Source organism: Astatotilapia calliptera, chromosome 17 (genome assembly GCF_900246225.1).
Source record: "Astatotilapia calliptera chromosome 17, fAstCal1.2, whole genome shotgun sequence".
Taxonomy (NCBI): Eukaryota; Metazoa; Chordata; class Actinopteri; order Cichliformes; family Cichlidae; genus Astatotilapia; species Astatotilapia calliptera.
The window spans coordinates 9,583,834-9,610,136 of record NC_039318.1 but is presented as its reverse complement, the minus strand read 5'-3'; the positions used below and the strand labels follow the sequence as shown (position 1 = coordinate 9,610,136).

The window sequence follows — 26,303 nt, the reverse complement described above, 5'->3', positions numbered from 1 at the left end:
AACAGTCTGAACACAGCCGGTCGATTGGTAAATTCATAACATCAGTAAATGTGAAGCTTCATGCTGTCCTTACACTGTACTTTTAAGATAGCTCCAAGGTGGACAAGCTTATATAGCCAAGGCTTGTTTGCTGATTGAAAATGTTCATAAAGTCGTTGCAATCTTAAAAAAATCTTAAAAAAACAAAACAAAACAAAACAAAACCAAGTACACCCTCGCTGTTCCATAGGAACTGAGCGGTAGTCAGGTTATGAACACTTGAATAATTGATCATAAGCAACTGTGAGAACTAGAGCTGGGCGATATGAGATTTTTTCATATCACGATATGTTTTTTTCATTTCAGGCGATAACGATATCTATCACGATATGAGCCAAATAACTATATTTGTAAGATTTAAATGTGCCGTTGCTCACAAGTAAAATGTGAAATAATCAGCAGCTTGTTTTTATTTAAATATTTATTTCCCATAATAAGTTCAACAGGGTAGATGTACTTAAGGAACATGAGACTTTTTCAGATAAATAAAGGCAAATATTGCAAACTACACAAAAGGCAGCCGCTAAAGCGTTTAAGTTTCAAAATAGAACAAACAAAACAGACTAAATTGTCAATTCCACTTAGAAACAAAATATTAATTCTAAAAATAAATCTTAGTTTGTTTTACAGAAGAACAGACAAAACTGACTAACTTTTGTCAATATCAAATAAACTGAGAACTAAAAGGAAATTCTCAATCTCTCCTTGTTGTATAGCTTAGCTTTTCAAACAGTTTTAACAGTTACTTTAGTCTGACAAAAGCCGAATGACGAATTAGCGTTTCCAGTCAGAGACTGAGGCTACGTCCACGCGTACACGGGTATTTGTGAAAACGGAGATTTTCCGTTTTCGTTTTAAAAAATAATCCCGTCCACACATAAAGGCAGAAATGAAGGAAAACGCTGCTATGAACATGCCAAAGCAGCAGGTGGCGCTAGATTCCTAACCGTGCAGAAATGTTGGCCAATCAGAAGTCTAGAAGCCTCGGTGGGAAAAAGTAAACAAAGCTGGGGCATAGAAGCAGAACCGAGTCGTATGTGTGGAGGGACAGTAACTGTGTGTATATGTAAGCATTTAAACACTGCAGAGAGTAGAATTAACAGTAACAGTATTGTAGAAATTCATTTCACCGAAACAATAACGTGGCGCACAGTGTGACGCATGCACCAGTTTATTGTATTTCCAGACTTGCTTTCGGCACAATTTACAGTGCACGCTACTCTGTTTTTTGTCAGACTTGAAATAGCCGAAATACCTTCACACTACGGAACTTCTATGGCTCTTCCGTTCGACAATCTCTCCGGCATTGGAACCATCACCTGTTTTCTCTTCGGTCACGCTCGGTTGATTTTTCTAGTCGGCACACTCATTTCCTCCATTACGCGCTGGCTCCATTACCCGCTGGCTGCTTCCCAAACAAACACACGTGCGGCTTGGCACTTGTGCTGTACGTAACAAGTCACGCGACGTGATGCTGCGGCTGTGATTGGTTCGGCTCTGCGCTACTTAGTTTGGATTGGCTGACCTTTTTTTTTTTTTTTTTTAGAGGACAAGAGCGGCGAGGTCTATCGCGATAGCTTAATTTCTCTATCGAGTAAAAGTTATATCGCGATACATATCGTTATCGTTCTATCGCCCAGCTCTAGTGAGAACTTCTATAAAAGCAGATGCAGCGATCTTAAAGAAGCAATTTTTGTTGGCCATCAAGCTAGGAAGCTTGTTTTAAGTCCACTTCCAAACAATTTTCCAATCTTTCCACAGTTAAAAACAGAATTCACAAATGGAAAACATGGAAGATAGTCTTTCCAGGAGTGGATGTCCCAGCAAATTCACCACAAGATCAGATAGTCAGACTTTACAGGCCTCCGTTTGCATGTTAAATGTTCATGATGGATTCATGATAATGCACTTAGAAAAAGACCGAACAAGTATGGCTTAGTTGGATGGGTTGCCTTGCTTCTTCTCTCTTAAAACATCGCAGCACAGCTTTCGGTTTGCATGAAAAATATACTAAACTTCTGGGACAAAGTCATTTGTACAGCCGAGGCCAATGTGAAGCTGTCTGGCTATAATGCACAGCACCACAAAAACCCCAAACACAGCATATCAGCACAAATAGAGCAGTGCGATATGACCAAAAATATTTATCACGATATACATTTGAAAATTTGCGATAACGATATAACTGACAATATAATTGGCACTAGACAAAATACTTTACAACTCCACAACTAGTGCAAAAAAAAACAAAAAACAAACCCATCAATGTATTTTCACTTAAACAAGCAGCTGTTTTTTTATGTGCATTAAAGTCATAAAAATTTAACAGTGCAAATGCAAATTCCTTGCTGACAGTTGAACCAAAAGGCATTTCCAGTGGAAATTGGCCGACATATCCTCAGCATAACCATGTATAATATCCACAAAATTAAAAAGAGGTTATACACACACAATACGGTAGAAGCACAGTATGTATCACTCCGCGAGGCTCCTGCCTACGATAGCCGCAATGCTCCGACAATCCACGAAGCGGTGCGGCTTTGTAGCTTAGCAAAGTCGTACTGAAACATTTGACAGATTTTCAAGCGCCGTGTACGACATAAAATCGTTTCGAGGTCAGTAAACACAACCAGAATTCATACATAAGGCCCGCGGGATTATAAGGGGCACTGTCGATTTTCAGAAAAATCAAAGGATGGATTTTAAGTGTGCTGTACTTTCCAAAAAACACGGTAATAACGATGGCCCGCTAGCACGCTCTACCAAAAATAGTACTTTGTTGTATATCTGACGGACGAAAGCTAACCCAGTTCCACACCACTGAAGTTGCAGCATTTTTACAAACCAGTTCTGGTTCATCCGTTTCATTTAACGACCCGCTTTCGCCCTTCTCATTCTCCGTCATGTGCGTATGAAAACAACGGCACTGCGCATGCGCGTTTTACCCATATTCTATCGCGATATTTCATTTTCTTATCCTTGCCCAAAATTATACCGGTATTGCTGTGAACGGTATCATATGGCCCAGCCCTACTCACAAACACTTCATACAAACTGCACGGTGGTGGAGGGGTGATGATTTGGGTTTGTGTTGCAGTCACAGGACTTGGGCAAATTATTTTAGAGTCAAATGTGATTCCATACAAAGAAAAATGTCAGCCAATATATCAGAGTCAGTGTTCAGGTGAGGCCATTAAAACTAGTGTTTAACTTTTAGGCTGACACATGACTAATTGGACACATGACACTGTAGCTGGTATATGGTGAAATCTCTAAAAAAAAAAAATGGCTCACAGCATGATAAAAATGGGTCACAAATCTACTTTGGCTGAGATTCTCTCTAACAAAGCACTGCTCTGCTTTAATGAACTTAAATCTCAGGGTGAGAGAATAAATTAGTCATTTAGCTCCCAGTTGCGAGGGGCTAAAGATTCTTTGTGTGCAGATTATATAGCAAATACACCTCCTGCTAACCAATCAGACGGCCACACGGCACTTCCAAAGCCAATCAGATACTCAGCCAGCCTGGGAGCATTCAACGGGATAACGCGAGGTTAATTAGCATAGAGAATACTACTAAGACAATAGACTAATTACACACTGTTTCCTTCAAGAGCGTGGTGCGCACACGCACAAACACACAGACACACTGGTGTGCACAAGGCAGACACTGGGTGGGAAATGTCAACTTGTCTGAAATACTGGCATCACACTGAAGACCCTCAGGCTATGTCTGCACTGTGTGTATGTGTGTGTGTTTACTGTGTCTATCGGCGCTCACGCTACCCAAAAACCAAAAAAAGAAAAAAGAAATTTCTACCAGGAATGTGGTGGGGAGATGAGACAGAAATGTGTGTGTTGGAGGCTGAAGAGGGAGCGTGAGGGAGGAGAGGCCTGGAGAGAGAGAGGAGGTAAGAAAAACAAGTGGATAACAGGAGGAAGATTGGTGCATGAGCCCTGTTTGAGATAATTATTTTGTCTAAGTCTGCATACAGGGACGCAGACGGTGAGCCATGACACAACCACAGCCCAGCAAAAGAAGCCTGAGCCATAAGCAGATTTTAGATTTATTGAGGATACTGATCAAGTCAAATACTTAAAAAACAAAAAAAAACAGGACAGCAAAATGGTTTTTTGTCTTTTATGTTGTTTTTATCTCCATCAAAAATAAAAGTGGGTTCATTTTGAGCGTAAAACTCCTGGCTACCTTCAGCCCTGTTAGAGAGCAAGAGGTAAAAACACATAGTGTGTGTGTACCTGAATGTTACACAAACACACACACATTGCTTTTTCCCTTGATGTGAGCATGTGGATTTGAATAGACTTGGGTTTGTTGCTGTAAGGTTGTTGGGTTGAACAGCATCCAATTGCCATCTAAGGGCAAAGCAGAAGGGGGCTCTGGCATGCCGTCGACTTTACCTCCTTAACTGTGCTGCAGACAGCAGGAACAGCCAGCTTCTTGAACCCATTTCACTCTCTGCTACAGGTGTTATTCAGTTTTTCGAACTGACTCCCCAGAGAGCGCTCAGAGAGCTCTTCTATCCCATTAGTATGATTCTGTGGTGGAGGGTTTACTAAATGCTTAAGTACTCCACACAGCACTGCACGTTCTTTCACCTGTTCTCGTACGCAGCTTCTAGCTTTCAAACCAGCAACAAAAATACAGTACGGGGGGTTAAGGTATTTAACCTTAGATTTGTGTTGTTTGGATAGATCTCAGTGTGCCAGGTTGAAAAGTTAATTGAGATAGTTAATTGAGCGTTTTCACACACTGTAAACACATGCGCAAAAACACACACCTATACATCTACTACTATTTGTTTTGCCTTGCAGGCCTCATTCTTTGCCCAGCAGAAATAGAAACCAGTGCATGCATCACTGTGACCCTGCACAAACAAACCTGCCTATCCACACAAACCTTAAAGGAACTCTGTGATTCACAGGTGTCCAAATTATAGACCATTTTGGTGGATTAAAACAAATCGGTGAGTCTTGTGGATTACACTCTGCTCTGAGTCAGTGAGCTGCTTCAGGCCTGCAGACACACACTGAGACTGTTTTCCCATGTAAACCCGCTAAGCTCTTGTCCAGTCAGGGTGTGTGTTTTTGTTTACCACTGCAAATGGTTCGGTTGAGGTGAGCACACGGGTGTTTCCTCTCATGTGATAGTCAGAGCATTTGTTTTTCAGTCTGCGTGTTTACTGTCAGATTTGAGGATCATCTCCAAGAGTTCACAGATGTGTGCAGTTATTACAGAGGAAACTATTAATTGATTTCACATGACTGCAACCATGACTTGGCATCTGCGGAGGTTCAAAGCAAAGATATTGGATTGTAACTGAGAATATTATTAACCATTGTCAACAGATACTTCTCTAGCATAGGTCATACATTTTTGGCCCATCATTGGTCCTGGACCCCCTTTAATAGAAACCAGCATTTGCTGTGTTCCAGCAACTGTGACTTTGAGGAAAACATCTAGAAAGAAAAAAAGCTTTACAGATGCTTAAAAAGAAAAACTCACTATAAACACAGATGTTTTAACACAAACTGAAAAATGGAAAGTTGGAACAGATGCTGGTTGAAAACACTGTACTTTTACAAGTAAAAATGCAACAGTGCAACAGTGGATGTTCACCTGTTTCCAAGCACGTTAAGAGGTCATCAAATACAAGATCAACGTCCATTAACCCATAATATATAAATTAGGGGTGCAACAATACTCGTATCGATATTGAACCGTTCGATACAGTGCTTTCGGTTCGGTGCGCATATGTATCAAACAATACAAAATTTTTAATTTATTTTATCAACTTTCTTTCTGACGATGCTGTCTGTGTTAAGCGCTCAGTGGATCTGCGCTCGACAGTGCAGCCTAGGTGGAGCAGTCGAACGCAGATTCACTGAGCACAGGGTAAGCTAGCGAGACAGAAGTTAAGCTCTCCTTGCAACATGGCAAATTGAACCTCCCCCACCCTCATTCAGATGTGGCGTTTGGAACTATTTTGGTTTTCATGTGAAGTATGACCTTGAAGGTAAGCACGTCATGGACTAAAGTAAAACAGTATGTCGGATGTGCCACGCAATGCTCAATTACATTGGTGGGAACTAGTGCGTTAGCGCAGTTTGCTTGTTAACGTGTTGGCCATCCAGCCCCACCCACGTCGCGATCCGCGGTAGCTCGTTAATGGAGATTTGCCGTGTTGTGGCGTTAACGTCATTTCAACGAGATTAACGCTGACAGCACTAGTGGGAACACAACGAATATGACTGCACATTTACTCCGACATCATCCTAGTGCAAAGACAAGTGGAAGCAGACAAAAACAACAAGCAGGCATGCTACAAACTTTACCCGAGTCATTTAGACAGCCGTTAGCACATGATTCTCCTTATGGGGACCTGATATGTTTAATATGCTGCTGAGAATATAGCCCAGAAGAAGCGTATAGTATAGCTTTTATTTTGGAAAGAGCCATTTCTCTGTAATAAACTCTCTTTTCCAAAGATGAGTGATTTCTCGATCAGATAGATTTATTTTTTTTATTACTTTGTTGTTTCAGCAACATTAAATTTAAAAACTGTACTTTTGAGTTAAAATATATATTTATAATTTTAATAAATGACATATTAAAAAAGGCATGAACATTTTTTTGTATCGAAAAAATATCGAACCGTGACACTAAAGTCTCGAACCAAACTGAACCATGAATTTTGTGTATCGTTGCACCCCTAATATAAATATATCAAGAGGTTACCTTACACGTGTAGGAACACCTTTACCGTATTTTTGGGACCATAAGACGCAAAGGATTATAAGGCGCACTGCCGATGTACGAGTCTGTTTTCATACATAAGGCGCACCGGATTATAAGGGGCAAAGCAAAACAGTCAGATAAGTCAAAATTTACTCAACTCATTCTTCTTGCTTCCTCCACTTCTGTACCATTAATGCTGAAATCTCTCGCAGCTGCTCTATTCCATGTTGTTGCAGTATATTAATGACTAACCTCGTATTGTGAATGGATTATCTCAGTTGTTCTCCTGACTGAAGTTTGGTCCGTTTACAGCATCCTGCCATGGGATTGCATTTGTCCCTGACCATGGGGAACCCTTGCCTTAACTTTTACCGAGTGGAAAACAGTTGGCGTTCATCCTCCAGCTTCACTGTGTTTATGTTATGCTAACATAGCTGTGTCGCTAGCGATCACGTAGCACATCATTATATACCAGCTAGCCAAACTTCAGTAACCCTAAAAACATCACTGCTGTTTAGTTTTCTGTCTTCATTTATGGTATAAGTGATAGCAGAGCTAACTTCCTTCTAACTTCTAACTCTGTTAAATTTCATAAAGTCTGTTTTCATGGATGCCTGGATGTTAAACTTAACTGTTACACCCTGTAAAGCAGCAATGCTGATCATTTTATTAAAGATGAAAAAATTTAGACAGTTTTTAACTCTCAGTGATGCCGCAGTGTTCGTTTGACTTTGGGAGCTGAAGGGGACGGAGTTTTGAACCCACATTACTCCGCGAGGCTCCCGACTACAGTAGACGTAATGCTCCGACAATCCATCAAGCATTGCGACTTCATAGCTTACCAAAGTCGTACTAATACATTTTTTGACAGATATTTTAGTGCCGTGTACCACATAAGGTTCAAGGTCTGTAGGAACAACCAGAATTCATACATAAGGTGCACTGTCGAATTTTGAGAAAATTTAGGATTTTAAGTGCACCTTATAGTGCGGATAATACGGTAGTCAAACACAGTGGCTAACTGTGTAACTTATGCAACTGAAATTGTGCTGAGATCAGTCTGCTGAAGGTGGAAGTAACAAATCTGTTTCAGCACTTGAAACAAAAACACACCATCAAGTACTACCAGGCTATGGAGGAGAAAATGCTAGCAGGTGCTCCACTGAGCACAAGCTAGTTACACTCCAAAAACTAATGCAGGACTTTAACCCTTGTGTGGTGTTCATATTTTTGTTACTCAGCCAGTGTTCATGGGTCTGGTGGACCCACTAGAGTTTTGGCTTTCCAAATGAACACTATCAAACAATTTTATGTTAAATTACTCAACAGATGTTTACTTCATCCCAATTACAAGCCATATGAACAGCAAACATGGTTAATTTTTTCCCTTTACCTTTGTTAGATCACATTTATGAATTAATGTGCTTCTCGTTTTTTTTTGTTTTTTTTTATAAAATGTTATAAAAAAATAAATCAGTTATAATCAAGCGGAGTGAGTGGAAAGACAACACATTTACACGTGAAGCAATATGTTTCACAACAAATATCTGCTCAGTTTATCAAGACACCACATATTTTCAAAAGCGCTCCGACGTTTTCGGAGACGTCTGTTACCCACTAGCTCGATAGCTAGCCGGGGGCAAGGTCACTAGAGCTGTGAGAACACCGGACTCCCGGCAAATCGTTTTCAAACCCACCGCCGTCTTTCGCTACTCAGGTTAAACATGATATATGAGTCACTTAGATAACTTAAAACTGTTATTGTTTGGCTTTTTTAGTATTTTATTTGTTCCTGAGTAAATCGGTTTGGCTGAGATTAAAGTTATAGTTTTTACACAGCTGAATAAACGTCAAGCAGACAGCTGATTATCAGAAGTGTGAGATGCTCCAGAATTTACTCCGGTGTCCTGTTATATTTTAGATAGCAAGGAGTTTATTAAACTTCACCGAAACAATCTGCAAATTTCATTAAAATTTAATAAACTATCATCTTTTCTTTATTTTTAGTTAGCACATACCTTAAACACTTAAAGCTGTAAGCACAACTAAATGGGATCAGCTGCTCATCAATGGTGACATTAGGCCCAGGGTTGTAAAACAGGGGGAGGTGGTGCACACACTTATCCCACACTGTCCTGATGGCAGCTAGCTTGTCTCTCTGCCGTCGAGCTGGTCTGTTGTCTCGGTTATCAAAACTGATAATCCTGGAAATTTTGTGGAAGTTTTCCAGAGACACTGATGCACGGAAAGCTTCTTGCCGGTTTCTGCATCCCACAGGGATTCTGTGGATTCCCCTTTGGACCTGAAAACTCCTGCAAGGATAAGAACCCCAAAGTAGGCCTTTGGGGTTCTTAGATGAATTTGGTCCATCTCCTTCCACCTCTCTCCAAAAACACACCTTCCTTCTAGATTACTGCAATCCAGAATAATTTTCTGGATGGAATCTGGGATGAAAAGCTCAAATGAAGACTTGATGTCCTGCACATGAGTAACTGTCAGCCGTTGGCCCTGGCTTATTACAGTAACAGCTCTGCAGGGTGGCTCATTTCTTGGGCAAGAAGACCATTCAATTTCACCAGTTATTGACATCCATATTTCTTCACTTGCTGTCTGGTGGGCTTGTTCTGGTCCTGAGCTGGCTGCAGATGGAGTACTCGTCTTCGTTTTGTTACTAAATGGTGCTCAACCTCATCCTCTTCTTCAAAGTCACTGTCAGACTCTGAATTTTCAGAAATGTGAAATATTCTGAAACTTCTTTGTCAACATCATCATCCGAAGCCCCTCTCTCTTCCAAAATCAATTGGATGGCCCTCGCAGCAGATAATCTTTTGCCATCTTGATCAGTTGTGATAAAGAACCACACTGGCAAATTCTTATTTATAGTATTATGCCCCTAATTTGCAGGTGGGACAGGGTATGAGAAAATAAAATTTGGATCCCTCAAGAAAGAGGGTAAAATGTGTGGGAATGTAAGAGCAGACGGTGTCGATAGTTGAATTTTCAACAATGTTGCAACTTTGTGCGCCAGCAGGAGGGGAAGAAAACACTATCAGCAGCACCAGAAAGGAGAAGGACAGAGTGTGGGAACACAGGACCTACACTTTCAACACTTTTATTAGACCTGGGTCCAGTGGACCCGAACACCTTGTATGTAATGTAAATGCGTGGGGGGAGGTACAGTATGAGGTCATTGAAAATTAGTCCGGATTTATGTTCTTCACAGAAAATAAGCCAAAGCCAATGAATTTCAGGTTGAAAAAAGAATTAATTGTTTAATTTTTCTTTTGAGAAAAACTGAAAACGGGTCTCACAGACCCGAACACCATACAAGGGTTAAGTACATTGCTAAAAAGCTTGAACTAAGATAAAACCCAATTTTAAAACTACAGCTTTGAGACTAGCTAGCCTAGAACCTTGTAATTTCCACTCAAACTATGACCACAGCAATGTGCTAGTGAAATCACAAAAAGGGTTTTGCCAACTAGTTAAAGGAATACACATTTTTCCCGTAGCGACAAGTGCTCGCCAAGGTGTCACTGACCAGTCTGTAGGCCTGTATGACTGGGGGCTTAGCAGTCATTTTCTCAACAAAAGCCATCAACTTCCAACTGATCGAGTAATACTTGTTTATTACTTCATGACTGATGCTTGCCAGATAGTTGCAGAGGACTCCAGCCTCTGTGACTGGGTTCTTAAACAGTCCAAAGAAATAATGAAGAATAAAAACGACTGCACACCAGCTACACTTGAGCTAGTGAGCCATTTCAGATAGAACATTGAGATGTGTTTAAACATTAACCAAATGCTTCCCTGCCACAGAAGAACACCCCGGCGTGTATTACCCCTGCATCAGTAATTTAGCCACTGTTAACTCCAGCAAATAATGACTTAAAAAACACCTAAAAAACAAACAAAACTACGTATTTAGTGTCTTTTTATAAACTCATGTAGTGCACTTTTTCTAATTTTTCTTGTTCTTGATTCTTAAATCCACATGTTTTCTGGTCATGTCAAAGAAAAGCTGCCTCCCCCTCTGCCATTACAATCCAACCATAAATCACTAACAGTTACACTTTAACCACATCAGACTTACTCAGTGCATAACAAGCTTTTGTTGCTGACAGATGAAAAAATATTAAACTAGTTTAAGCAGAGTGCACGTGTGTGTCATATGCTGATCATAAACATGGATGGATGATGCTAATCATCTGATCACATTTACCACGATACACACTCACACACTGTTTTCCTGTGTTCTTTCCATATCAGCAGAACAATATATGAATATCTTTGTGCCAATGTGCCCCATGAAAAAACAACAATCCCTGTAACTTATTTTCTTTTAACTAAAATAAAATAATAATAAAAAATAAAATAATGTCTCTTCTTTAAATTTTCATTTATAGGCCATTGTTAAAGCTAAAACTGATAGATAGCCTAGTCTAGTAGACTGTGTGACTTGTAAAAAATGTTGCTTAAATTCAAAGATATATAAAGTAACATTTTCATAGTTGCATATTTTTACTATGAAATTACACATTCATCGTCTGTAGCTACACACAAAAATGCTAACAAACAAAATAAACCTCGCATTTTGTTGCAACAAAAAAAGAATGAACACACGAGGCAACATTTAACAATACCAAATAAGTTATGGCCTTTGGTCAATGTTGAATGAAACTATTTACAGCTGGTATAGATAACTGATAACGCAACCACCCACTCATTTTAATTCCAAACACTGTGGTTTTGCTCTTACACGTCATTCATGTTATATTTAATACCTGTACGAGCAAAACAAACTTATACCTGGGCACTCCTGCATGGGCCTATCTAGTCTGGTTTCATTGCAACCTGATCCCTACCATTGTCTAGCTACCCTGCTGCCACGCATACACACCCTGATAGACTAGTTAGACCAGAGAGAGTGAGAGAGTGAGAGAGAGAGATGTGATAGATAGACATGAATCTAATGATATGATTGTGTTCTAGCAAGTTCTGGTTATAGCACATTTTTAAAAATTTAACCATGTTACCAATACAAGTAACATAGTCCATGGCTATTCTAACCAGTCTTTCAATGTCAACTGAAAACATGCAGATATGATGATGCTGTGACAGATCGTAGTAGTGTTTCACAGGAGACGACAGAAACTTTATCCCTTTTTTTTGGGAGGGGAAAGGACCGCTGTTTAATTTTGAACATCTTGTTGGTCAACTTCAGGTAATTTGCTTTAAAAAAAAAAAAAAAAAACTAAATAATTAAGTGCTTTCAGTTTGTTTTCAAGACTGAAAGGGAACAAAATTTTCCAGTTAGTCACACTTGTCCTGCGATATTTAATGAAGACAAAATGTGAACAGAGAAAAAGATGCTTGGGGAAAACGGGCGACCCTTTGACACTGAAGGGTGATGCTGGGTCACCATCTGACTCTGAAAAGGAGCAGCAGGGGAAACCCTTTGGACAGATGTGTGAGGGCCCTTTTATTCTGAGCCTTTAAAAGGCCAGATGTGTTAGAGGATGACATCAGTTCACAGAGCAAGCAGATGTGCAAAAAGACATTTTTTTGCACGTGATAGGATGGACTGAATATTTTTACAATTTGAAGCCACCAACAGTTACACAGTCTTTCTATACATGTTCTCCCTCAGCCCACAAAAATATTATAGTGGTTTTCTTGTGTGGTTTAACTCTTTCCCACAAAAAAGACAACATTTGATGAGCTCCCCTGTACCCTTAATGATGACTTTTGAGACTTCCTTACATCAGTTAAAATGTTGATATATGTTGCGTCGTTGATGACCATTAGAACAGGTTCTGAGTTTTTCCAAGGTTTCCTCTGGTAAGCTGATCATCCTCATTAATTTCTGATCCATCCTCAATTTGTCAATGAAATATGACAGAAACCATTCAGTTCAGAAAAGAAAAACAAGGGTTACCCTTAATTCAAGGTTTTCAGTGTTGCACATACATGTATGTATGTGGGTACTCAAATCCTGGGTTGATTTCAATCTGATGAAACATGACTATTACAAAGCTTGAACAGTTATTGGGCTCATTACGTTGTCTTTTTAAGGCTTCTGTAATTTGTTATATTGAATATGAACAAATATAACCCACACAGAACAAAAATGGGAAAACTTTAAGCAAGTGCTTATTTTACATGAGCATGCATCTCAGACTTAAGTCTCACATCATTACTCATGATTTGCTCATCGAAACAGCTCCTTTTCCATTTTTCCAGTTCAGCATAATTAAAATAATTCTGTATGAATCAAGTAAATGTAATGTTACATTAAAAAAAAGGCAAAGGGCCAACTTCCATGAGTAAATCATGAGACATACAAGTCTTAAGAGACGGTTATGACTTATACCGCATGAACATGGACTCCAGAAGCTCTCCCAATATATACATCCCGGTGAGCTGAAATTCAGACTGAATTGGGGAAGAAAGGTGATTTAAGTGACACAATTGTTGATACCAGAATGGCTGTTTTGAGTATTTCATGAAGTTCGAGTAGATCAGAAGTCACCACCCAGTAGGGAGGGTAATGGTTTTGGCAAAAAAACATTTTTCTTAAAATGGTCCAAAGACAAATTTTAAAAAGCATTCACTGGAGATCTACTGCTAAAGACCACTGTAAAACAGCAGTCCCCAACCTTTTTTGTGCTGCGGACCGGCCTTTAACCCTCTCGAGGCAGGCGTTGCCGATTTGCAACAGTTAAAAACTAACAACCTGATTACCCCACATACATATTTTATGAGTTTTATTTACTCAGAAGTACCACTGCAGGACTTGGTTGTGCATTAGCAACAAAAAGTTTAATTTGAGCTTGAGAGGGTTAAGGTGTCGCGGATGAATACAACAAAATGAAACCAGTACAAGTGAGTTAACGATTAAAAAAAACAAAAAAAACAATTGCGATAAAAAATGATAAAACCCCTGAAAACCATACATTTTTCACCCGAGCCTCAACTCTCACGGCCCAGCACCAAACGACTCAAAGACCGGACTTTTGTTCAGTACTGAAGCTTCAGGTTAGCTCAGAACAGCTGAAAGCATTGTGTTTATCGTTTTCTGCACTACTGAGACGGTAAAAGTTTACAACTTGGAATATATTAAGCATATCAGTCCATCTGTTTTGCTAAATTTGTTGTCAGCATCTTTAACTAGTGCCACAGCACATTAGTGGTATCTCTATTACAAAGAGTAAAAATACAGATTTTTGACAGCTCTTTTAATACCAACACGCCTTCTCTCAACTGAAACTACTACCAATCCCTTTAGGTGATGACTATTCTATATCCAAGTTGTAGCCTCCTAGTATATATTAGTCATATCAGATAGAGTTAATGGTTAAACCACATGATCCACATTCAGTGGGCTGGCCTACACAAGTTGTCCTTTCAACATGTAAACACCAAAGGGAAAAAAAACCTGTTCACAGTCACATGATGAGTGCAATCATGCTCAGACACTCCCTAAAGAAGGGCATTTCTGCATGCTTATGCATACCAGGGTAAAGAGTTATCTGAGGAGATGTTTCCACTGAAGGCATGCACTTTCTGAGTTAAAAAGCTATTTAAGGAAATTTTCCACTGGCTATACGGGAACACTGTGGTATCATTGTAAGGAATATTCCAATGATACTGCTATGTGAGGCGCTCTTCATTTGCGAGGCACACACAGATTTAAACATTTGTTAAAGTCTTGTCTGAGACTTTGAACTGTTTTGCTGAAAGGAATGGGTCATAATTTTGTCTAGCATTTTTTTAAGACAAGAGCTGCATAAATAACCGACCCAATCCTTGATAGTAACTCTGTTATTCACATTTCAACAGAGGTAAAAAAACACAAGCATTTTCCCATATCAATAAAAATAATTGTTTTTTTTAGATTTGAGTCGATTTAAACCGATGTGATGTGTTTGTTGTCTAAAGAAAAAAACATGCCCGCTCTCAGCACCCAAAACAAGCGTCATAACCTGCAGTCATCCACATTAACCAGTATGTATCCTGTGTTGGGTAGGTGTCATGATCATTACACACATTCTACCACACACACGCACACAGCTGGACCCTCATGTTGAACCCTGACTGTGATATTAAGGCACTTTGCAGTTAGCGGTTGGATAAATTGAGCATGCTTGAGCTTTTTTTTCCAGAGATGAATGAGCTGTTTGTTTGTGATTGTACACACAGGCCTGATGACACAACTCAGTGGACTGCTGAACAGATTTAGTAATTATCACATCCTGCACTTTCATATTGTGGACACAGACACACACACACACACACACACACACACACACACACACACACACTGGATGTGTGGTGGTTAATGTGAATAACCACTGAAACTCACTGTGCGGAAGTCGTGCGCGCCTGTGTGTGTATATAGATACTCAGATTTGTTTTTACTTTTTTTACTCTTTATCAAGTACTTAGGCTATAGATAAAAGACTTTAGGCTGTTCTGTGGTTGGTGGGCAGTACCTGTTCTCAGTCACATACTCTTTATGATGCAAGGAAAACCCCACTATGTAACACAGACAAGTAAATTGTTGACTTCTCTTTAGAGAAATGGTTGCATCACTTTTTTTTTTAGGAGAATTTCCCGTGAGTAAATTGACTGACATATCAGCTCAATGACTGTTTTATTGAGCTCTTTTCAAGAAATCACTCCAGGAATTTTGGTCTGGCAACAAAAGCATTTGTGCAGTGCTTTCTGATGACGTATCTATCCGGCCTGTACTACACCTTTTTGCCAATAGCCAGCTAAGAGATGCTCCAAATCCTCTGTCCAAACCCTCTACAGAATAAGGGTATGGCATGCGCTTTAATGGCCAACTAAATGTCAGTAACTGAACCACTTTTTTAGTTGACCAAGCTAAATGGCCAGTTGAACATGAGTCAATCAGAAGATTAGGCTGGAAAATTTCAGTGTGTGAGCCTGTGGTGGTGACATGAAGCGTCTGCAGGCAGATTTCAATTTAAAAACATGAACAGTCTGGATTTAGCCACAGTCTTATTATTACAGTTGAAAATTTCACTCAATTGTAGGACGGCGTTAAAAATGTAACTTGGAACACTTTTTATCCGACCTTTATCCAGACTAGTGACTAGGAAACCATTTCATTTTTGCTAGGGAGTAACAATATAGTACATGTTCATATTAAGTGCTTGCATTATAAATAAAAGGTAATGTTAAAACATTTCATTGATACTTTTGGTATCATACAATGAATTTTAATAGCACTGGTAGCAACAAAGAATGGTTCGGATGCCTTCCTAGTTAGTACTAAGACCATTACTAGCTTTACTGCATCTCTTTTTTTTTTAACCTTTTTAACATTGTTTGTCTGGCCAAGAGGGTTTAAATGAACAATGGAGAGTCTAGACTAAATCAGAATAAAGTAGTGTTTGTTGAAGACTGCCTTGAGACAATACAGGGTCACAAATGGCTTTAAATTGGTTCACAAATGGCTTCAGTAATATGAATCCTGTTTGGAGGCTATTGTTGCCATCTACCTAGACTGGGTTTCACACAATATCAAGTACTGGATAGAAAAAGGCTGTCAGGAAAAAAAAAGAGCTACAGTAAGTATATTTCCCACTTTTCAAAGAAAGAATAACAGGTCTTTTACATGCTCTCATATCATGTTTCCTGAATTTGGAGGTAGGCTGCTACTCTCAGCAGTCTGACTACCTGATATATTATGGTCTGGGGTGCCTGCTGTAACCAGGAGGTACTTGGTAGACAGGTTACCAAGGTAACCAGCAACCCTCCATGCTGAGCAGCTAGTGCGAGTATGTGCAAATGAGCAGCTCACAGTGTAGCAACACAGCATTTTTATGGGCCTCTGAAACTTCATTGGCCAAATAAAAAGCCTGGGAAAACTCTTGCTGCTAGAATGAGCATTGTTTCCTCATATGCAAGCAGGCTGTATGTTGGGCACGGGAGGGGGGGTGAAAGAAAAGAAAGACAGGAAAGGGGAGAGGGGCCTGTCCTAGTTTCACTCGAGCCATGTATATGCATTCTCTCAATATGTCACTATATTTAGGGTATGCAAAATATGGCAAACCTCTGACAAAGGCCAGTGATTCCCATACATGCTACGTCACAACAAGAAATACCCCACAAATACGTCCACTGTATTTTTCCCATGCAATGTGAGCAGCAAGCTAAACAATCAGGATTCATAGAAATCACTGAGAGGTTTCTTGTAAACCACAGCTGATATCAGACCTGTGGGACTGACATCCAGTTGATGACTTTGCTCAACATATCAAAATTTCAGGCATTTCTCACAATTTCCTGACTTTACACATGGACCAGTAAAACCAAATAAGCAGCATTTTGTTGTCTCTTTCGCATACTTTACTCACACCAGGATTTCATCCAGTTTAACTCAAACAGACAGAAAGAAAAACATCTTCCCACATGCAGCCCATGGGAGAAAACTTCTTTGAAAAGCGTTTCACCATCACTAAAGTCTATTTGAGGCTCTGTGACATTAAACCATTTTGAAAGACTTCCTATTTAATCTTGGCCCGTGGGAAACCCCTTACCAAAAGTATCTGTGCTGGAATTGTCCAAACATGATCCCGGGACAGAAGAGGATGGGTTGGATTAAGTTCTTTAGCATAAGAATGGAGAAGAATGGAGTCATTACAATTACAGTACAAACCAATCAGCCATGAGATGACAACATTCTGTCTCCAAATTTTACCATTTAATCCACACCTTCGATGCCATAACTTGACTGTGAAGTTGGAATTTCCATAACAGTTCATCTTTTTATCTTCTTAGAGCACCAGAAACCCCTCCCCATTTGTTGCTTTGCTTGCCGTAGCAACATCATCACACAGTTGTGTCTATTTATGCCAGCCGTTAAGGCATCATAAGCTTGCTGCGGTATTCTCCTGAACAATATTTGTCACCACTCAGACAATACTGCCACATACGTGTTGATGTAGGAAGAAAATATCTCAACAATGGAAGCAAAGACTTTGCCAAGTGTTTCCTCCTTACATAGTCTCAAGTTTTCAAACTGTTGCAACCTCTCCCTCTGTATATAGAGGTAAAAAACCAGCATGATCCTGCACCTGTGTCTTTAACCCAGCTGCAGCGGCAGGTTGCAAAAATCGAGAGGCCCACGACCGACCGAAGTACAACAAAGATTATGCCACACAGCACATGATGTAACGTCAAACTCAGCAAGCGCCATGCTTGCATGACAACCATAAAAACACCATTAGAAGTTCCTCCTTCTGTAATCAGGGATTACAGTTATGGATTGGTGAATAGTAAGTTTCCCACATTCATCACTTGATTGCTAAATCAAGTCTCAGCCTGCCATAAATCACTCAAGGTGAAGACGCCTTTAGGGAAAACACTGAGAAAGATCACTAAACTTGAAATTGAGGACAATGAGCGCCTCGATGTTGTTCTTGTGAAACACTGCAAGTCCCGGTGTTTTGTTTTTAAGTCTGTAGCGATTTGGTATCATGTCCAGCCGCACAGCAGATATCATCAGTCCAGCAGGTGAGCAAGTTTAGCCGGCACCTGACATGTTTAGTACACAACAAGCAAAGGACATCAGCTGGAGGGCATTTATCATCTATGAAGCGCTCTTGCATGGTCTATCAGGCTCACCAAAGACTCCACAGCCTAATAAAACCTTGCTTGGATCTATTTTAATCGAATTTATCAAAGCATGCTGCTTCTATGTAAAGGCAATAATATAATTATATAAAATACTATATTAAATGAAATAGTAGTAGTGGCTTCTGTGTAATCCATAGAGTGGTATACTGAAAAATAAAAACCATGTCATCACAGTGATGTAAACAGGATGTTGATAAAAAGGACTCTGCTCACTAACTTGCAACTGAGCTGTTTCCCTAACAGGTAGATGATCTGCTAATTATTTTGTTGATTTAATATTTAATAACAATAAGAAAGAAAGAAACCCAGAAACACCACACAAGCAAATATATTTTGAAAATTAATAAATAAAAAATAAATAAAACCCTGATTTACAAAGATAAAAAAAACACGTTATAATATGACTAATTGCAGGGGGCTTATTCCATTAAAGAGAATTTCAGCTTGAAGGTTGGTACACTAAAATAAGGAGGTAACAAGTCAAGTTTTTACAGCACACAAAAAAAATGTATACTGTAAGTAAAAGAAAAGAAGCAGTACCCAACTTCGTGTATTTTACAGGAAATAAGAACTAATTAGAAGGTAGTGAATGAGTCATTGTAAGTTGAGTAAGTAGTATTTTAGAGAAAAGGAGAAAATACAAGAAGCAAGTAGTTTTAAATACTGTGTAATCTCATGGTAACTAATAATATTTTCCCATCACACACTGTATTTTTGGGGTCCAGGCTGTATTATGAAGTGGCTTAACCTTGCCTAACTTCCAGGTATTTTGCAGGACATGGGACCCTCCCTTCCTGTACACCAAGTTATGTTTGGACAGTGATGGTGAAAGAAAAAAAAAGGTTAGACTGCATCTTCATAAAGTTGCACAGGCCTGCAAATGTTGATGCCATTTATTTTTTCTTATAAGTTGGTAAGGGAGAACAGTCCTCATTAAATTCATATTAGTAGACTGTAAGGACAGTTGAATCACAGAACATTTCATACTTGCAGTATAATCATTTCTTTGCTTCCTTTAAAAACTGGATTTTTCGCTCCCTTATTCTAGAACATTGAAATTCTGTTGAACGACAGGGGAATTGTGCCCTTGGTTGGGGACAGTATTATAAAGTGTGACCTAAAATGCTTATATTTAATAAGTAAATCGATTATTTGACCTAATTTTACACACAGCTATAAATAATGTAGCATACACTAATAAGCGGGCACAGTTATAGGATTTGCTCTGAAAAGGTAATACAATATTAATTATTAACAAGTAATGGGTTCCTTATTCCTTTTTTAAACTTTATTTATTAAAATTATTCACATTTTTTAATATACTTTTTTTTTTTTTTTAAAGGAATAGGCCATAGCATGCTCAATACCATACTTCAACCAGGCAGGCTTCAAATACACTGATGGAAACCCTGCATGTCATGGCCATAGACCCCCACCGACTTTAGACTCTCCATGTTAAAGATTCAACATGTTGCACTGTGTTTTGTTTTTTATCAAACAAAGTTACAAAATTCAGTAAAGAAAACAGCAGCTGTTGCACACTGTAAACTGTGTTTTGTCACATAAGACCACTTAAATTCTCCAAAAGGTGATGCTGTAAGGCTTGGCATTTTAATCCGAGTCCGTGGGGTTTAACTTGCTTTTAAAGTCAGCCTCAGGTGGCTTTGTGAAGAAACTGCAGTTTTCAAATCTTCTATGCTGTCTTCATTTTTCAGCCCCTGTGGGTTCCACTTGGTTGTAAGTGCCAAATTCTAAGATGTTATATTGATAATTTCAGCAAGCTTAATTCCTTTAAATTGATGGACTGTTTAAGATAAAGTCAAAATATTGCAAACAAAGACCTAATCAAACCAAATATGCACATATATTAAAGAGATACATGGATATAATAGTATTTGAAGCTGTATTTTCTTAAAGACTAGTTGTGATAATTAATTAAAAGAGAATTAATATAAAATTTACCATTGTCTGTTTTCATGTTACACAAGCAGAGATTGACAGCAGCCAGACATTCAGCAGAGGTTTAGTGTAATGACTGGTTTGGAGTTCTAGGGAAAATTCACCAGAAAAATTCCCAACAGCTTCCAATTTTCCACATGTCCTAAAGCAGCATTTTTATCCACTGGCTAATAAAGTAACTGACTAATAAACAGTTGACAGACTGACTGACTCCTGGAAGACAGCGCAACACTGAACCCAGCTGCAGCTCTGACAAGCCGTGACTCTAAGCTCCAAGGTCTAAAACTGGTTCTGTCTGTGGTGAATCACTTTATACTTCCTGAAAATAAATCAGAATAAATGATGAAACATCAAAATGTATAAATAGTAAGATGTTATGTTTATGATTAGTATGAGGAAACACAGCTAATGAGTTAAAGTCAAAAATCTAAAATGCATCTAAAAATAGGCCAAACGTCACTCGCCAAATTCCCAAATAGGAACCAGTACGGAAATTCCAGGAGACTTGTAACCACAATTAGTCCCCTGGCTAAAGAACAAACAGTAATAACAATCCCAAAGTTTAAAAAAGAACAACTTTAATGTCAAATAAAGGTACTGTTTACAGCAACAATAATTTCTGACACAGCTAGGTCATGTAGCACACATTGACCCATGTAGACAGATGGGACAAGGGTTCATCCTGGGTCACAGTGCTGGTATGAAAGGGGCACAGGTGTCCTGTGGTCTGAACTCAAGAGGAGCTTGACTGCTAAACAGCTGGGAGGATGAATGCAGCTGTGATCGAATCCAGAGGGAGGCAATAGGAGGATAAGAGGAAGGAAGAGAAGAAGGGACGAGTGGAACAGTGGAGATAAATTCTGTAAAAATGCCAAGAGGAAGGAGGCTCTGTGTTTGTGTGTGTGTGTGTGTGTGTACTAGCCTGCAGGAATGAAATTAGGTGGGATGGTGATTCTGTAATTCATTTTCTTCTTTTTGTAGCCAACTGTTTCATTTCACCGTCTCCCTTTCCTTGTCTACGGCATCCCTGACATTGCTGGCACAATTCAAACGCACAGATTTTGATTAAATCTCACCATTACGTCGGGGATAGGGTGTGCTAAAATCACTTTCCAGAGAGACTAGTTGATTACTAATTGAAACATTGTCTTTCTGAGCTCTTCAAAGCTCTGTACACCCGACAGGTGTTTTCAATGAGTCTGCTTATATGCTGTGTTTTGGAATTTCAGGAAATCTGTCAGCAACGTAGACAGATGCATGTGAGAGACACATTAGTAAATTGAAGCCTTCAGCTGAGCATTTAGGTCACTGTACTGATGGATGTGGACTCCAAATCGGACATTATTACAACAGCATGACTTGAAACTATCAACCAAGGTTAAAAACTTCTCAGGAAATTTTCTTCTGAGGTCACATAGTGAGCGAGCTAATGCCAATTTTCTCAAAGACTTAACACATGCAGAATTATTTTTGCAACCAAATTCATCACTCCCTGGTGGCCAACAGAACATATGCATGTTTAAGGTAAGTATTTTCAACCCTGCAAGCTGCATCAATTTTGTGTAGGTGTGCCTCAGAGGAGGCAGAGCAGGTTGTGTGTGTGTGTGTGTGTGTGTGTGTGTGTGTGTGTACGCTAGAAAGCAGAAAAAGTTGCTTGTACGAATCAAAATTTAGTCCATTATTATCCTTTATGTCCAGCATGTGATGAGGTAACCAAATTTCATTAAAGACCTGGAATAAGGCCTTGATTACAACTTCCATGAGTCTCAACAAAATTTTGGTATTGGACATTGAGCGTAAGGGTCTCTATGGCTGTTTCTTACCACCACGCAAATCATTCACACTAGCTGTGTGTATGTCCCAGGTGGCAAACGCAAATACGTTTAATGGAAATGACTACCTGGTTGTTTCTCCAGCTCTCTGTGTTCACAGTGGAGACCTTTAAATATGGTCTAAAATGTCCAGTTTAAGTAAGAGCTCTCAAATCATGCACAAAACAACTCTTCTGGGCGCTTTGAGTGCTCGGAAGAGTAGAAAAGCGCTATATAAGAACCAGTCCATGTATATACGTGATGAGAGAAGTTGTAAAACTTCAGCAGGAAGTATTTTATCATTACAAGGTAGGTTTGTGATTTCTGGGACTATCACAGTTCATAATACCCATCATAGTCCTCCATGCTCAGTGGCTGACAATCACAAGTAATTTCTGCTTTCTCTACCAACCAAAAGACAGCGAGCAAAGTGGCTACATTCATATTTCAGACCGTATAAGCTCTAATGTAATCCATAAACTAATGAATAACCTAAATCGCAGCACCAAAAAACAGACACAAGTAACAGCAACACTCTTAACAGCGCCCACTTCTGACTGACATCTACTGAGCCATGCTGGCATCTCTTCATTAGAAAATTAGATGTTCCAGTCATTGAATCCAAATATTTCGATAGACACAAACGTGAGACTAAAATTTTCACCCGGACGTTTGAGAGAAAAACAAAGAGAAAAAGACAGCTTTGTAGGGTAATTTCCACTGCCATTCAGCAAAATTGATTAATGTTTGGATCCGTTTATCTAAACTCATTATGCTCTGCTTTGACCCACTACATCCTATTCATACTTGATGTACCCTGTCTCTAATGATTTTCCCACTAGGATGATTAGAGTTGCATCTCACCCATTAAGTCTTTAAAATCTACTTGCTACGCAATCCATCCGCCTTCATCTATTCACCTCCTACCACCCAAAACCTCCCTCTTCTCTCATCATTAACCTCCTCCCTCTGCAGCGTTTCTTCTCTCACACTTCCTTCATTCCTGTCCACCTTCATCATCATCCCTGTCTTTAGTAAATGTGTGTTGGCACAGCTTCAGTTAATTAAGAAAGACATCCACCCTAACAAGCAGGACGTCCACGAAGCAATGTGGGCGTCAAGCATCAGTTGCGTCACACATCCAGAGCTGAAAACAACGTGCCTCTCACTAGCACCTACAAAAACACCCCCTCCACATTCATGCAATGTGTTGACAAGCTTGGCCAGGCCTGACTGTAACAGCTTGTCATGTCCAGGCCACTGCCCTTGGCTTCAACATGACATCATTCGCACCCGCTGTGACCTGCAACGAACCGGACCACTGCCCGGTTAAACAGTAGGAACCTTCTTAAAAGACCTTCCGCTATCAAAGTGGAAGACAAAGAGAAGACACTGCCCATAAAAGCCTGAGATTTGTTCTCTGTTTATGCTACACAGACAGTCACACAGAGCTGTCAAAATATTTTACACATTCAGAAACTAAAGCTAAGAACTCCCCATAAAATTTGAATAATTACTCTGCATGCTGCAAACCAGATGTACTCTTAAGTTATCAGTTTTATATCATCATAAGAATAACAGACCCTGGGCTACAGTCAACGGAAACTGGAAGCAGACATTATCAGAAGTCTGTGGACATCAGACTAAAACCAGGCACAGCCTCAATGGGAGAAGGAGTGAGGAGAACTCTGGAAAATGATCAAGGGACTTGTTGTTTTTTAAAGATTCAGACTGAAATGGCCCAATAATACCACTGCAACAAAGTCAGAAAACAATAGAGGACAAAATGTAGCATACGTACACAATACAGCACATCCTCAGAGCTGCACATTGATAACACATCACAACTGCCAACTACACAAGTGTAAATCCTGACTAAAAATTGAGTGACATCAATTGTACAAAAGAAAATGGTGAAAAAACCTCCAACAGTTCAGAAAAACATGCCTGGTAAGGGGGGGGGGGTAATACTCTGGAAAGAAGAGGAATGAAAGTCACTAGAAGAAAGACAAAAAACGTGTGTGCAACTGACACTTAGACAGGTGGAAAGGTAAACAGAGATAGTGAAGATAGGAGCAGCGATACTGAGGGTCGATACATGGGTTTAAACATCCAAAGCAACAGACAATGTACAGGAGTGGATAAGAAGAGAGCGCACACAGGGTGGAGCAGCTGGAGATGAGTGTCAGAGGGATTTGTTAGAGAAGCATAGCAACAAGATTGAAAGGAAAGTTTTATAAGATGGTAGTGAGTCCTGCTGGTTTGGTTTGGAGATGGTGGCACTGACAAAAAGACAGGAGGCCAAGCTAGAGATGTTAAGATTTTCACTAGTCGTGACCAAAGTGGACAAGATTAGAAATTAGCACATCAGAGGGACAGCTCAGGCTGATTGATTTGGAGACAAATTCATAGAAAAAAGGCTGGACATGTTCTGGGGAGGAATAGTGGATATATTGGAGCTGCCAGGCAGGAGGAAAGGGGGGAAGACCACAGAGAAGATTCATGTAGTGAAGGAAAATGCAGAGGGTTGGTGTGACAGAGGAGGGACAGGGTGAGATGCTGAAAGAAGAAAAAGATGATGATGAAACAAAAAAAAAAAAGAACAAATAAAAGCTGCAAATGTGAGGTGTTTGGTGGCAAATCGATAGCTGAATGGCTGCAAAAGACAACAAACAGGAGCAGCTTCCAGCTGTCAGCACCGAGTCTCAGGTTTAATTCCAGCCTGGGTAAAATGTATAGCCCTGTTCAATTTCCCAATGATTTTTGTCTTTCTCTAATAATGGCACAATGCCATATAGTAAGTATACTTTTTACTACTACTGTATACAACATTATTCAAAAGTATCTAATCTTTTGCATAAAAGACACAAAAAGACCTGAAAGCAGCAAGAATAGTGCCATAAAAATAGATGACGCTAGACTCTGACATACTGCAGGCCAGTCTATAAATATCACCAACACGAGCAATGATAACAAACACCCTTGTATGAGTCTGAAGGCCACCTGATGCCAAGAACGCAAACAATCCTCTTGCTAAATGCATGAAATCATTTACACGTAACCCCCACTACCCTGCACAGCACCTCCCGTGTGACATGTGAAGAATCAAAATAGCGAGTCTTTTCTGACAATGTGTACGACAGATGAAGGAAAGAGCACCAAAGTCCTGTGAGCCTTTGTGCATGAAGCTAAAACCAGGTCGCTGTTCTGAATCTGAGCCTCGACAATCAGTCTCCTTTCCATCGGACAGCCTTTTAAGTGAAATCATGTCCAGCCTGTCCTTTCTCCAACTACCCCACACCTTCCCATTCTCGATCCCCTTATCCTAGTCTTTCGGTTTGGCCGATCAGCAGAGACGACCGCCCGTCAGCCTCTTGTCCTTCAGTCAGACTTGGCTGCTCCACTGTGCTGGCCTCCAACTCACCTCGTCCAGAGAGACCAAAGCACAGCATGGCAGCATCCTGGCACTAACGCACACACTCATACAACACACAGAAGAGCTTTAATTCAGACAAACGCTTCCTACTTCACGAGTGTGTGTCGGACGGCAGGAAGCCAGCGAGGTAATAGGATGTTCCTTGCTCGCTTTGTAGCGTCTCAAAGAGCTGGGCTAAAGCCAAAGAGTGGAGTAAAAGCACAAAGCCGCACTGAAAACGACGCTGGCTTCCCTTCTTCCCGTTTCATTTAGGGACGACACCTAAGAAGGTGATACAGGGTGAAATACAAACAAACAAACTGCGATTGGGGTGACTTAGTGTTAAATTCTGCCGCCCAAATGTGAGAATTTCATTTTTTTTTTAAATCTGATTGAGTTTTGAACTGCTCACATTAGAATATAGCAAAATGTAGCCAGTATCTTAATAGGTGAAGCAGCCACTTACCCAACTGTACATAGAATAACAGTTTTTTAAGCCAACTGTAATCTTTTAGTTGGACACAGTTTTATTGTTATTGTTATTCTCAGACTTTTATTTGAAATCAGAGACTTCAATTTTAGAATAAAACAAAAACAGAAAATAAAAGCACACTTCCTGACATTAGAGGGGCAGTCATCTGTAAAGCACAAC

The 26,303-nt window shown here is 39.7% G+C and overlaps 1 protein-coding gene across 3 annotated transcripts in view; it reads right to left on the bottom strand.

Moving 5' to 3' along the window:
- The window catches only part of fnbp1l (formin binding protein 1-like), a 55,657-nt gene that overhangs the window by 27,422 nt on the left and 1,932 nt on the right, over positions 1 to 26,303 (bottom strand). The gene's annotated exons all lie outside the window — the stretch shown is intronic.